Source organism: Sminthopsis crassicaudata, chromosome 4 (genome assembly GCF_048593235.1).
Source record: "Sminthopsis crassicaudata isolate SCR6 chromosome 4, ASM4859323v1, whole genome shotgun sequence".
Lineage (NCBI taxonomy): Eukaryota > Metazoa > Chordata > Mammalia > Dasyuromorphia > Dasyuridae > Sminthopsis > Sminthopsis crassicaudata.
This window is the reverse complement of record NC_133620.1, coordinates 53,929,349-53,944,639: the sequence shown is the minus strand read 5'-3', so window position 1 is coordinate 53,944,639 and position 15,291 is coordinate 53,929,349. Positions and strand designations below refer to the sequence as shown.

At 38.0% G+C, this 15,291-nt stretch overlaps 1 protein-coding gene across 2 annotated transcripts in view; it reads left to right on the top strand.

Annotated features, from left to right (window-relative positions):
* Positions 1-15,291, top strand: part of FAM78B (family with sequence similarity 78 member B) — a 132,489-nt gene that overhangs the window by 95,028 nt on the left and 22,170 nt on the right. The window lies entirely within an intron of this gene.

The window sequence follows — 15,291 nt, the reverse complement described above, 5'->3', positions numbered from 1 at the left end:
CCATCCCCAATCTGATCACTGAAATCTAGATAAGAATAAAATTTGACAGACCCTGGACAAATAATGAATTTGGACTCATAGTAACAGAGACTAAGATTACTATAGGAACTTTTAGGATCAAACATTAGAGAAAAGAGATTGCAGGCTCTGAACTCAGGACATCATAAGTTCCAGAGGAGTCATAAGTAAACCTATCATTTAATTTCATCTCCAGACAGATGTGCTATTAAATTCATCCAAAGAAAAACTAATTATGTCTGTATAAATAGTAGTTAAAAATGCAGAGTTGATTTGATACAACCCTCCATTAGATTGCAATGCAAGAACATTGAGTGGTTTTTGTTTACTGCTGCTGGCAATTTGGATTATGGAGCATAGGCAGATTTAGTTAACCAAATTATGTATGAACCTCTGCTGGATGGAGGCACTGGAAGACTTCCTCCAGGAGAACAGTTAGAGATGTTCCATTAGAACTGAAAAGTTTAGAGGCTGAACCATGAGCAGATTTGTGACAGTTAAGCAGGAATATCGCAGGATGTCTCCCTAGCCTCAGGACATGGTTCAGGGCTCATACAGGGAAAAACAAGCCAATTCTCTGGCAGTAAATTGGAACCTTGGGCTTAAGAACTGGAGTCAGATTCCATTTTCTCAATGGAGCAATATGCTCTATAATCATTAAAAGTCTCAGCCAATGGTTTTTCTCTCACACATTCATGATTTAGCAAAGCATGGAACAAACTGAGAGATGAAAGAACTGTATTCTAGTCTTGGTTCTGCCATTTTTATGTAATTTTGGTCAAATCATTTTATTTTACCTCTCTGGGCCTCATTTTTATCTGAGGCTCAATTATCCCTAATCAAAGTGACACTAGATGACATGATCTTTTATATTTCTTCTAGCTCTGATGGTCTCCATTATTGCATACATTTATTATCATTAATGATTTAGAGTGAATAGATATATTTTATATTTTTAAAAAATCAAAATATTTCCATAAAAATATACTCTAGGTTGAGATAAAGACAACTTAATAGAGCCTTTCTACTTACCCTCCCCCTGCTTAGAGATTCAAAATAAATGAAAAAAGAAAAGCAGGAAAAGGATTTTAATTCAAAATAGCTAAAACAACATGAGCAATCAAATTCTAGAATCTAGGGGACACTATAGAGATCTGATTTTGCTAGCCAGAACCTATTCTACCTAAAGTTAGAATATAGTAATTCTTTTGGTTTTTCTGACAGCATGAGAAAGAAGGCATCAAGGCATGCTTTAGGGTCGTTTGCCTTAATCACAGTGGCTATAAGAGAAAGGGCACTGTAATAATGGAACAAGGATCATTTGCCCATATTTACTACTAATGTCAAATCCTCTTAACTGCTTGCCTCTGGCCTTCTTCCCTCTGGCTACTGCTCTCTCACTATCTATCACTTTCAGGGAATCAGTCACAGATATCACAGAAAGCTAAACTAAAAAATTACCAATCCTTTAGGATGGTATTCAAGTCTTTCATTACACTGGCCCCAACTATTTTTGAACCTCATCCCCGACTACTCTGTTGCTCAAATCTTCCACTATAATCAGTCTTTAACCTGGCTCCCTAGCCTGGGGTAGCCGAGCCAAGCTGATGGATAGCAGAGAGAGGTAAGGAAACAGGAGGGTCTTCAGACCACGTGTTCACTAAGGAGTTAACAAGTCAGGGCAGTGAGTCAGGGCATTATGTGAGTAGGTATAATAAAGGCTTTTAAGATTACTCATGGCTGTTCTTGAGCGCGCTACCGGTTATTAAACTACTATTCAAGAAATCATGGCCTGAGACCTTTGAAGGCCTCAGAGGAGGCGAGCTGGGTAGAGTTGACACTGCAAAGGTCAGTGGTCAAAGGTACTCTGTTGGACCTAGGATAGACCGGAAATAGTAACTGCCAGGAGGGCATGCTACAAATTGCTCACCAAACTCCTAGAATATTTCTAACCTAACCTTTGCTCTACCCCATCCACCTCATCTGAATCCTCCCCTATTGGTCCCTCAAAGCCCAGCTCTAGTTTTACTTTCTTTAGGAAAGCTCTTCTGATTACCAGAGACCCAAACAGTCTCTCTTGTGAAATTCCAGCGCTTTTATTGACTTAGCACTCATTTGACCTTGATCATTTACTGCCTTAAATTTGTATTACATAAGTCTTGCTTTTCTAAGTAGATTGTAACCTACTTTGTATTCCCCTAGCACAGGTCTTTGTACATAGTAGTGCTTTAAAAGTATTTCATATGAATTGAGGATTTTAGAATTAGAAGTGACCCCATAAGCAATCAGCATACTAGGATCCATTTTACATTTGGGGAAACTGAGGCCCACCAATATTAAATAATTTCACTAAGGTCATGAGTAGTAAGTGTAGAACTAGTATTCGAATTCATCTTCTCTAGTTAGCAACCCAAGTTTCTGTAATCGAATCCATTAACTTTTCCACTATGCCTTGTTCCCCCTTATTTGATCAGTTTATTGAAAGTCTTAGGCAATTTGCATTTTGTTCATTTATATGCTCTCTTTGCTGTAGCTACAGATTTTACATTATTTTAAGGCCATATCAGTGACATTGTGATCCAAGGCCATTGGATTCTGCCTTCTTCATTTTCAGTTCTGAAAAGATCTACTGGTGTCTATCTTGGTCAGTCTCCTTATATAATTCCCTGGTTTGACCACAACTGGAATGTTATATTTAATTGGAGCACCATTTTTAGGAAGAACACTGGAATACTATCCCATGTTAAACATCTTAAGTTAGTGAAGATACTGAATATCATGGCATATAAGAATAAGTCAAAAGAATTGAAGTTGGCTAGCCTAGAAAAGAAAAGTATGGAGAGACAGAGAAGGCATTATAACTGGTTTCAAGTAATTGAAGGACTATTATATAGAAGCAGGGTAAGCCTTGTTCTTCATGCCCCCAAAGGGCAGAACTAGAAAACATGGAAATTTCAAAGGGAATAGATTTCAGCCAGATGTGAAGTAAGAATTCCTAACAACTGGAGCTGTCCACAAGTGGAATGGGCTGCCTCCAGAAGTTGCAAGACCCCGTTAATTTAGTCCTTCACTAGCAAAATGGATATCTACTGGTTGGATGCATTGTAGAATGTCAATAGCAGCTGCATTCAATTGATTCTGAGCTTCCTTCAACATCAGAGATTCTGAGATCTCTTCAAGAAATTAGAAATAGCTTCAGCCCCCTTTGCCACAGCTGAAAAAACTGGATATGGTCTCAGAAAATGAGGTCACCAAATGAACAATGGTCATGGAAAATCATCCATGCCTTCAAAAGGGGTAGTAAGTTTCATAACCCCAAATTTTTTAAGATTATGGAAATTATGCTTTCAAATTAAAGGTAGAGAAAAATCAAATAAAGCTAATTTTGAGAGTTAGAACCCCTCTCCAAATCCCATTTTAAAATACCAAATTGCACCCCATCCTCCCACTTTCCCTTTTACTACAACAGTTCCTTTAAAGAATATTAGATATGATCTTTTTTTCTGACTCAGAGGAGAAAAAAATCCACAAAGAAAGTATTCACCTCACTGTTTAGCCAAAAAAGGATTCTGTCCAAAAGGCAAAAGGCAACGGACTGGAGGGGAAAAGTGGAGGCGGGTTGACAGTAGTTAGGGCTTCTCAGACTCTGGCATAAACAGTAGAGATGAATAAAAGCCTACTTAAAGAAGAACTTACTGTGAAATAATGGAATGAAATATCTGAAAATTGGGATGAGAGCCAGCACTGAGGCTGGGAAATTGCATGTGAGTAGGCTGAGAGCCTGGCCTCAGGCAGGAGGTTCTGTGACTCACAAACTCTAAAACGGAGAATGAACTTTGCTTCCTCCTTTCTCACCCTAACTTCTTGCTTCTCTTCCTTGTGTCCCAATCTAGCGTCCCCGATCATCCTTTTATTGTCTATACTCTGTCTTCCTCATGTACTCTCTGACTGCTCCCCTCTCTCACCTTGACCCTGTTCTCTGAGGAGTATTTAATACCCGCCTATTTTCTACTTTATTCTTTGAATAAAGCAGGATCATTGGGTAATAATTTCAGATCTATCAGTAAACTTAGAGGCCATCTAACCCAATCCTCTCATTCTATGGATGAAGAAACCGAGGCCCAAAAATGCTAAGTGCCTCCCCAAGATCATATAGATACCAAATGTGAGAGACAGGATTCAAACTCAGGTCCTCTGATTCCAAATTCAGCAACCTTTCCACTTCTGGTTTGTTAGGTTGTAATTATTGCTGTTCAATTGTTTTAATTGCATCTGATTTTTCATGACCCCATTTGGATTTTTCTTGGCAAAATTATTGAAGTGCTTTTTGCTATTTCCTCCTGCAGTTCGTTTTATAGATGAAGAAACTGAAGCAAACAAACAGGGTTAAGTGACTTGTCCAGGGTCACATAGCTAGTAAGTGTCTGAGGCTAGATTTGAACTCAGGTGTTCCTGATTCCAGACCTTGTGCTTTATTTATGTCCCCTAGTTGCCCCTCCCAGCATATTAAATCCCAGTCAAAATGTAAGTACTTATAGGTGTCCAACATCACTCCCACACTCTACTTCCCCCATTCTAAGCATGTGTCTTGGGCTATTCCCAGCCCAGATGATTTCAAATGGATTCCATGAGGAAACTACAGAACTGCCCTTGGTCTATGGAGAAAGAGGCAAAGGTCAGGTGGATGACTGATCAGAGTTCCTTGCCCAGCAGTTTGCCTGGTACACTCAGAATTCCTACAATAATCTCTCTGCGACAGTTACCAAGGTGCCACATTTAATTACCTACCAGTCAACTGTCAGATAAAGATAACAGATCAGTCATGCTGAAATAATTTCATCCCACAAGTCTCCAGTTTCCCAAGAGCTCTTGGGGCTCTATGCCTCATATCCCTCCCCCAGTTTCCACCCAAAAAATCAGCCCATTCACCAGTTGTGCATCTCACTTTATAGTTTTTTCAACCACAGTTTGAAGTTCTAGTTTGGCAGCTTCTCAGATCTTTAAAGAAGGAATTAGGAGATGGAGCCCAAGGAGTAGGAGAGACCAGTTCATAATGTTTATAGAAACAAAACTGTTGTCAACTGCTTGGAAGACCTTAGCCTTCTCTGCTCTTTATAGACCCTTCAGAACAGTCTGGAAGAAACCAACTCCCCCTGAGTGGTGGTGCTCATTGCGTAACTTATTACGTGCACAATATTCATCCTTATCTTCCTTGATCCAAACTTCCCCAAATTCTCTCTCTTTCATTCTCTCTCCCTTGACACTGAAGCCTCTTTCCTGGTTTTTGTCTTCCTTATGCCTCTGCTTTTCTGTCTCTTTTGCTGATTCATCATCCAGCCCCTGCCTCCTAAGCATGGGTGTCCCTCGAGGTTCTATCCAGGGTCCTCTGCACTTCTTTCTCTATAGTACCTTGGTGAACTCATCAGCTTACAGGTGTTTAGTTATCATCTCTCTGATGTCCCCAAAACATCTCAAACTCAACCTATCCAAACCTGGAATCATCTTGTGTCTCTATTCTTTGTGGAAAGAGACTCGTGTCTCCCCACCTTTTTCCCTCAGAATAATGATTCAATCTGTATTTCTATTTCTTGTTTCTGTCTTTCTCTGACTCTCTGTCTCTTTCTGTGTATCTCTGTGTCTGTGTCTGTGTCTGTGTCTCTGTCTCTCTCTCTCTGTATCTCTGTCTCTGCCTTTCTCTCCTGTCTCTCTGTTTGTCTCTGTCCCTATCTGAGTGTGTTTTTGTCTATCTTTTTCTTCCTTTATTCCCTTCCTTTCCCCTTTCTTCCTTTCTTCCTTCTCTTCAGTTCTCTCTCTTTCCATCTCTCTCAATTACCATATTTTCTAAATTTATTATCCACACTTCTCATATCTAACCACTTTTCTCTCTCTCTCTCTCTCTCTCTCTCTCTCTCTCTCTCTCTCTCTCTCTCTCTCTCTCTCTCTCTCTCTCTCTGTCTCTGTCTCTCTCTCTCTGTCTCTCTCTCTCTCTCTGTCTCTCTCTGTCTCTCTCTCTTACACACACACACACACACACACACACACACACACACACACACACACACGATTTTAGGTCATTTGTACTTCTTTCCTTAATTATCACAATAGCCTTCAACTAGTCCCTCTGGTTTTAGTTTCTTCCCTGTCAATGCCATCTTTTCCACATCTGCCTAAATAGTCTTCCCAAGACATGATGATGTTTATGACACTTTCCATCTCAAAAATCTTCAATGGCTCTCTCATCTGGGATAAAATTACAATCTTCTCTGACTGATTGTTAATCTGGTCCCAACTTACCTTTCCAAGCTAATGTTAAATAATATTACATTATTTCTCCTCACACAAAGTACATTTCCAGACAATTGGTAGCACTAGCTATTCCTTGAACTCATCATTCAATCTTCTTTTCTGCATTTGTGCAAGCCTGCTCCATTTAGTGCCTGGAATGGACCCCCTACTCATCTGCATATTTCCAAATGCATATCTCTCTTCAAAACTGAACTCATGTTTTGCCTCTGCCATGAAGCCCTCCCTGATTCCATCAAACATCAACATTCCCTTCCTTTGTTTTTACTTATCTGGGAATATGTAAGCATTTGGAAGGCTAGAACCATTTTTATTTTTGTCTTTGGGTACCAATCCTTTTACATATTAATAAGTATTTAGGAAATGTTGTCCATATTTCTTTTTTTTTTTTTTTTTTTTTAGGATCCCTCCCCCCTCCCTCCAAGTCCCTTCACTTATTCCCCTTTTCCTTTTCCCTTTTCCTCTCCCCCCTTTTAATGAGGTGAGAGAAAATTCTCTGAAAAACAAATATGTTAATTATTTACTCTTTGAGCCTCTTCTGATGAGAGTAAGATTCACACAATGATTCTCCCCCTCACTAAGTTCCCTCAGATATGGTGTATTTTCTATGTCTCTTCCTGGGATGCAGTTTCCCTCTTTTTATCACTTCTTCCCCTTTTTCTGAACCGACCTCCTTCCCTTTACTACACCCCCCTTTTTTTCTTTTATATCAGTAAAATCAAATTATCCTTGAGTATTTTTTATATACCCACAACAGAGTTACAGTTCTCAAGGGTTCTGTGTACCTTTTTCTGTTTCTCTTCAGTCTTGTGGATGTAGATCAAATTTTTTGTTTAAGTCTGGTTTTTTTCTTAGAAACATATAGAATTCCTCTGTTTCATTGAATGACCATCTTCTTCCGTGGAAAAAGATGCTAAACTTAGCTGGGTAGTTCATTCTTGGTTGCAGTCCTTGATCTTTTGCCTTATGGAATATCAGGTTCCAGGCCCTTCTATCTTTTAATGTGGAGGCAGCCAGATCTTGGGTGACCCTTATTGTGGCACCTTGGTATTTAAATTGTTTTTTTTCTAGCTGCTTGCAGGATTTTCTCCTTTGTGTGGTAATTCTGCAGCTTAGCCACAATATTCCGTGGTGTTCTTTTTTTAGGGTCTATTTCAGAAGGAGTTCGATGAATTCTTTACACATCTACTTTCCCTTCTGTTTCTATTATCTCTGGACAGTTCTCTTTGATAATTTCCTGTAAAATAGAATCTAGGCTCTTTTTTTGGTCATAGTTTTCTGGAAGTCCAATAATCCGCAGATTATCTCTCCTAGATCTATTTTCCAGGTCTATAGATTTTCCCAGTAAGTATTTGACGTTGTTCTCCAGCTTCTCATTTTTTTTGTTTTGTTTGACTGATTCTTGGGTTCTCTGTGAATCATTCATTTCTATTTGTTCCATCCTGACTTTTAAGGAGTTATTTTCTTCTTTCACAGTTTTTAGTTCTTTTTGTAAATGCCCAATTTCGTTTTTAAATGAATTGTTTTGCTCTATTGAATTTTTTTCCATTTCCCTAATTTTTTTTTTTGAGAATTATTTTCTTTTTCCAATTCAGAAATTTTATTTTCTTGAGACTTTTTTATCTTTTCCAATTCAGAAATCCTACTTTCCTGTGTTTTTTTAACCTTTTCTAATTCACTAATTTTGTTTCCCTGCATCTCCTGTGAATTCTTTATTTTTTCCAACTCCAATTTCAGGACGTTGTTATTCTCTATCATAACTTCCCTTTCCTTGCCCCATTTTTCTTCGATCTCCCTCAATTTCTTAAGAGCTTCTTCTAGGAGAGAGTTATGTGATGGGGGGCAGGAATCGTTCCCCTTTAGGTTGTTATCTGATTCTCTGCTGTTAACTTCCTCGGGGTTGGACACCCGCTCTTTCTCTGTATAGAAGGAATCCATAGTTTTTCTAGCTTTTTTGCTCATACTTAAAAAATGTTTTGGGGTCTGTCCCTGGGGTAGGAAATTATTTACTTCTTTACCAGCTTCCTCCCAGACCGGATGGATGCAGCGGCCCCTGCGCCCGCGCTAAGAGAGAGCTCTGGGAGAGAGTTCCCCACCCCCTCCCTGGAAGTGCCTCAGAGGTGATTAGCACTGCTGTGCTTCGAGGGCGTAGAATAGTGAAGACAGCAGGAAGCCCAGTCTATGTGTCCGGGTGGGGAGTGGATGTCTGCAGCAGGTGACGTGAGAAGCCCCTGCGCTCAAACTGGAAGTGTCTGCCAGAAACCGCGGTCCCTAGTTCAAAGGTTCCGCTTCTCTGGGACTTCCTGGAGCTGAGTTCCACTCCCTCCAGCTAAGCTAGGCAGTGTGTGTTGCCTTGGGCCGTATCCACCCACTTGTCAGTCTCTTAACTATTCTCAGGAGGTAGCTGAGGCCACACCCCCTGGTGCCGAGTCTGCCGAGTCACCCCCAGGGTGGGGGGGGGGGGGGGGAAATCTAATCTGAGTTTTAAAATATTTTGGCTTTCTCTTCTGAACTGCTAAATAATTAGCAGAGAAGAGCTAACAGCCTGTGCCAGATTCCTTTACCTCAGTGGCTTCTCTGATCCCAGAGCCCCTCCCAGCGCAATGGGCGCAGTGTGCCCCTACCCCACCGTCTGTGCTGGTCTTTCTTATTCCTCCCCTGAGAACTGACCTTTCCTGTTGAAACTCCAGATTCTCTTCAGCTGGTAAGTCGTGCTTCCAGTCCTTGTGGTATCTATCAGTCCTGAGCTAATTCTGAGACTTAATTTATCTAATTGGTTGTGAGGGAGTGAGGACGTTCACTGAGTCGTGTGTTTCTTCTCCGCCATCTTGTGTTGTCCATATTTCTAAGTCAGCCTCCCACATCCTTCATGGACTCTTCCCCAACTATTCCTCCATATAGAACTTTCCCTTCTCTGAAATTTTAAAAGCAAATCTCAGATTATCACAGAATTCTAGACTGTCTTGCATTACTTAACTGTTCCATGTGAGTCTTTACAACTATATTGTAATCTACCAAGAGGATCAGGATTCTTGTCTTCCATTTCTTTTGCTTTGAATACTATATGCAGAGTAAACACTTGGAAAAAGGAGGAATAGAGAAAGGGCAGGGGGAGGGAAGGGAAAGGAAGAGAAAAAAGGGAAAGAAAGAGAAGAGAAGGAAAGTAAAGAATATGATGATAATACACTTTGTCATTTCATACATTGCAGTACCCTGAAGTATGAGGTATGGTTATAGGTAAATTGACTTTAGTTTATTTCCAAATAAACATACCACAGCTTAACACTGCAACAGAGTTAACTTGAAACAGTTGTTCCTATACTGACCATATATTTATCCCTGTAGTGCTGTCATTTTTCAAAACACTTGTAGAGCTCCTCTTTTAAAATTACCATTAGAGTCTGTTTGTAAGCCAAGCAAGAAAATTAGTCCCATGACACCAACAAGGAATCACAGAATCTCAGAGTTGGAAAATATCTCAGAAGTTTTCTTGTCTAAGTCATACTCAATAAAAAAGACCCAATATAGCACATTCAGCAAATAATAATCTAGCCTTTCCTTTATAGCACACCATGAGAGGAACTCTTGCTATCTCCCAAGGCTTTCTAGTATACTTTTGGAGAACTCCAACGGTTAGGAAGTTTTTTCTGTCCTCAAGTCCATATTTCTCCCTTTGCAACTTTCGCTCACTGATCCTCATTTTGTCCTTTGGGGATCAAGAAAAGATATGTGGGAACCACCTCAGCAGCCCAGATGGTGGGCTGATTGTTAAATTTTTAGCAAGAGTTTATACCTCAAAAACCAGCAAATGCTATAAATTGGGGCTTAATTTATTGTTTTGCTGACTATGTGCACTTAGGAAAGCAATGGAGAAAATGTTACTAGTAAAGATTAAACTTAAAAATGTGTCCTGCATACCTTTTCTGGAAATCAGAATATTAAACCTTTACTAGAATACCTCTAGGACAAATGGAACAAGTCTTCTCCTTCCACAAAGCAGTATTTCAACTACTTGAAGCTAGTTAGTATCTCTTTCCAATCATGATCCTTCCTCCATCTCACCCCCAATAAGTTAGGCACTCCCAGGACCTTCAATTGATCAATCAATCAATAATCAATCAGTTAGAATCTATTGTGTGTTGGGCACTGTGCTAAGTTCTGGGAATAAAAAAAAGGGCAAAAGACAGTCCTTCACCTCAAGGAGAAATTATATGCTAATTTTATAGGCCCAAAGTAGAAATAAGGTTAATCCTGTATACTGGACTTTTGATGCAAAAGGATAAAGTTTATTAGACTCAATTTATTCACCACCTTCATATGATCCTCATGTGGCATGAACTTGAGATCTCACATAATTATTATATTCTTAAATATTATTCCCAGAACTAAACATATACCAGATGTTACCTGACCAGGGCAGAGTACAGTGGGATTATTACTTCTCTTGTTCTAAATAGTATGGCCTTCTTTTAAGGCTAAGATTATAATTGTTTTTCGGCTATATGTATTTATATGTTGTTGTTATTGTATTGTTGTTGTCCAGTCATTTCAACCAACTTCAACTCTCTGAGATCCCATCTGGAATTTTCTTGGCAAAGGTATGGAAGTGGTTTGCCATTTCCTTCTCTAGCTCATTTTACAGATGAGGAAATTAAGGCAAACAGGGCTAAGTGACTTTCCCAGGGTCACACAATTAGTAAGTATTTGAGGCTGAATTTGAACTCAGGTCCTCTTGATTCAAGGCCAGCAATCCATCCACTATGATAAGATGCTGCACATGTATACATAAGTCTGTGTGTAGGGTTAGATATAGATATATAGATACATAAATATATGTGTGTGCCAAATAGAGCATATTTGAGCATATTGAGTTTGCTATCCACTACCCTTTCTCCTTATCTTTATGAAATAAAAGCTGCTGTATAATGATATTTCCTTTAATCTATTACTTGTGAAATTTATCTACTATATCTAAACATAAAGTTTTACATTCACCCTATTAAATTTCCTTTTATTGGATTTCATCTTACTACATTAGTTTGTCAAGATCTTTTTGGATTCAAACTCTGTAATCCAGTGCTTTAGCTATCCTATCCAGCTTTGTGCCATCTGCAGATTTGATAAAGAATTTGGCTGTTACTTAATTCAAGTCATTGATAAAATGTTCAACAATACAAATCCAAACACAGATCCTGGGAGCCATTTACTGGAAATTTCCTTCCAAGTTGATGTGGAACCTAAATCAATTGGCAAAACAAATTTCAAAAGCAAATTCATTGCCAAACTTCAGAAATATAAGTTGTGTGTAACTCAAAATGAAGATCATATTTCATTAACAATAATTTTTGGATACAAGTGTATAATAAACTACAATTTCACAAAGAATTATAAATATTTTATATACAACTAGACTGCACTTTTAGGCAAACTGCTCTTTTTCATGGCAAAGAAATGAAAGAATAAAAAAAAACTAGAGCAAACTATTTTCAGACAATAAGAAAGAGATCTGATTTTCCTTTTTAAATTCTTTTTAATTTTTTTAAAGTAAAAAATTATTTTAAAAGTAGGATCAGTAAATGAGTCTTGCAGGCAAACTATGCATATAAACATAGGTAGCAAAATGACCTTAACAATTCTTTAGATGTAAAATTTATAATTGTATTAATACATTATTAAAATTTAAAAGTAATAGGAATATATATCTTACTGATATTTAATATACAATAAATGACTTCAAATTATATCCTTAATAGTTTATATTTCTGCATAGTTTCATAGTAAGATCATTCACCTCCTTCTGATTATAATTTTACCAGCATCTAACCCATATCTCTCTATCCTTTCCATGAGAATAACAAGAAAGAGATATTATATCAAATGTTTTACTAACATCTAAAAATCCTTTATCTCCAGATTTATAACTCCATCCAAAATAGAAATTAGGTTGTTTTGGTACTGTTGGTTTTTTGATGCAAAATGGCAATGTTTATACACACTTGATTCACCAGATTTACTTCCAAGATGGTTGTTCTAAAACTCAAATCCATATTCAAAGAATGAAGAACCTTCATTGAACACATTTCATAATGATAGCAATTAATAGCATTTACAAAGCATTTTAAAGCATATAAAGTATTTTAGAAATATCTCATTTGATTCTCACAATTCTAGGAGGTAGGGTTATAAAAAAAATTTAATTTCCAGACAAGGAAACTGAAACAATCAGAGATGAAGTAGCTTGTCCAAGATCCAATAAATATCTAAGGCTAGATTTGTACTCAGGTCTTATTGACTCCAGGTACAGTCTGACATTGTATCACTTCCTTTCCTAAGAATCTCCTGCTGGCTCTGGAGGTAGTTTTGCAAGAGCGCTTTCAAACCTTGCTGAATAAGTATGTGACCACTCTGAAGGGCATGATTTGGATGTGAAGGTTCTGTTATGATTATGAAAAAGAATCATTTTTGTTTTCATTGCCACTGCCATTTGTTATCCCACTTACATGATGACAGCTTGTACTTTAATATTTTAAAGCTTCTTAAATGCTTTTCTCACAAGGGTCCTGTGCAATAGAGGTAGTGCAGGGATTAGTATGTTCACTTTACGGATGAGAACAATGAGACTCAGAGAGGTTAACTGCTCTCCATTTGGTCTCTTAGCAAGTAAATTAAATGTCAGCATTGTCATTTCCACCCAGATATTTTCACTGCAAATCCAAAACTATTTCTGCTACCCCATGTAACTTCTCTTCCCCAATAGATTTTATTGTTGTTATTCTGGTGCTCTCTCACCATTAGCACATATATATTTGTTGTAAATTGTATAGTCCCCAGCTTATTTGTTATATATTTCTATTATCATCTGTATCTTTATCATTTGCTTTCTTATCATTTATTTTAGGGAAGTTGGAAGCCCAATGAGATAAAGCCACTTGTCCAAGATCCTTGACTAGTCTAAGGCTCTTACCATTTGGTTTTATTACAGAAAAATAGGAGATGACCCTACAAACAGAAAAAGTTTGTATCCACTATAATAAAATATAATTCAATTCAATGAACATTCCCCCAAAAAAACAAAACAAAACACATTTACTGTGTACAAGGCACTGGGTACCAAGTGCTAGTGAGTTCTCTAGTCCTTGCAAGGACAAATCTATTTGAGAAATTTAAAAGTGTACATCTATCAAATTAAGAACAATAATACACAAATCAAAAAAGAGATTCCCAGGAGCCATACTATGATCAGGAGGATTTAGGGGGCAGCAGTGAGAGAAATGGGTTTTGCTACAAAGTATTACCATACAAACCCAGAAAAATATAAATCCCTCTAGATCTAATTTCCTTAACCCAAATGAAGATGTATCAAGGTAATTTTATGGCAAGGTAGCTGAGGGATTCAACCATTTTCCTTTGCTTGAACAAAAAAAGCCTGGTTTTGTCTCCTTTTTTTGTCATCTCATAAAAAAGACTAGTTAGATCTATGACCGATCTTTGATCTATGTACAAATAGATTCTACTCAAGCAAGTACTTCTACCTTTTATTTCATTTTGTTTTTTGGCAAGAGGGTAATAACATTGTCTGAAAACTACCCAATGACAGTGATTTGAAATAATGTTTTAAATAAAGTATCTCACTAAGTCTACAAGTGAGGTCACTTTGTACTTAGGGTGCTGTTGTCAACAGTGAAGCACTAGGCTGATTATATAAATTATTACAGGGGGACATCAGAATGAGAGAAGAGGGAAAACACTGTTGTGGCCTCAGTTGTTGTGTCCTCAGTTTATCCCCATGGCATCCAATATTCAGTCTTAAATATTCAGGGAAGTAACTCAGAAGATGTTAAAGATTTCCGGCCCCCCACCCCTAGAGTAAGATGACTTTTTACCCTGACTCAGTATTTTCAGACTGATGGTAAGGGTTTTCCAGGTAGTGCTGACAGTCTAGGTTCTTCAATACAATTATATTTTATAACATTTGTGCCCATAAAAGTTCCTTTATTACTTTTCATTAAAAATGGATCAGATCAGATCAGGTCTTACCTCTGTAATAGAAGATGAATGGAGAATCCTCTTTGGTTTTTGTAGTTATTTTCTTGGTTATAGATATTAGTAACCCTAGGGAGGGATAAAGAAAGTATGAAGTCAAGATCTACTTCACAATTTACCATGACTGGCCTTAAGAGTCAAATCTAACTGTCTATAGTTGACCCCAGAAGCTAAAAAGTCATCCTCATAGCCATAGGGATTTTTTTATATCTCCTCTTCCATCTTTTCATGAGGGAAAACAGAAAGAGCAAATTGTGAGGAAGTGGGTGGCCTGAAATTATGGCATATATTCATCTTCTTTGCATGTGGAATGGATATGGGGCTGGGGTGTATAGGGCAGAGAAGATAAATCACTTCCAGAAACAATCTTTTCACATCATGAAAAGCCAAAAGGAGGGAGAATTCAGAAGTATGAGCATTCAAAACTAAGCAAATAAATGCCAGGAATGGATTTGAAAGGAAATGGGGGAACAGTGAGGCAGCTCAGTAGCACAGTGAATAGAGTGCTGGGCCTGGAGTCAGGAAGATCTGAGTTCATTTATAGGCTCAGACATGTGCTAGCAGTTTGACCCTAGGCAAGCCATTTAAATCAGTCTGCCTCAGTTTCCTCATCTGTAAAATGAGCTGGAGAAAGAAATGGCAAGCCATTGCAGTATCTTTCCCCCAAAAAAATCCCAAATGGGGTCACAAAGAGTTGGACATGACTAAAAACAACTGGAACTGAGGGTACAGTATGTTAGGAGGTATCCATTTGCAGTATTGTCCATCTAAAAATCAATATAGTTGCTGAAAGGTGAGAGTTGCCCCCTCATTCTAGCTGTTCCTTAATTTTGCCTTGGCTAAATTGGTAACTAGATATAACTTATGCATCTTGAACAATTCTCTTGCTTGGACAGTTATTCCACTGTAACCCTAATAGATTACCAT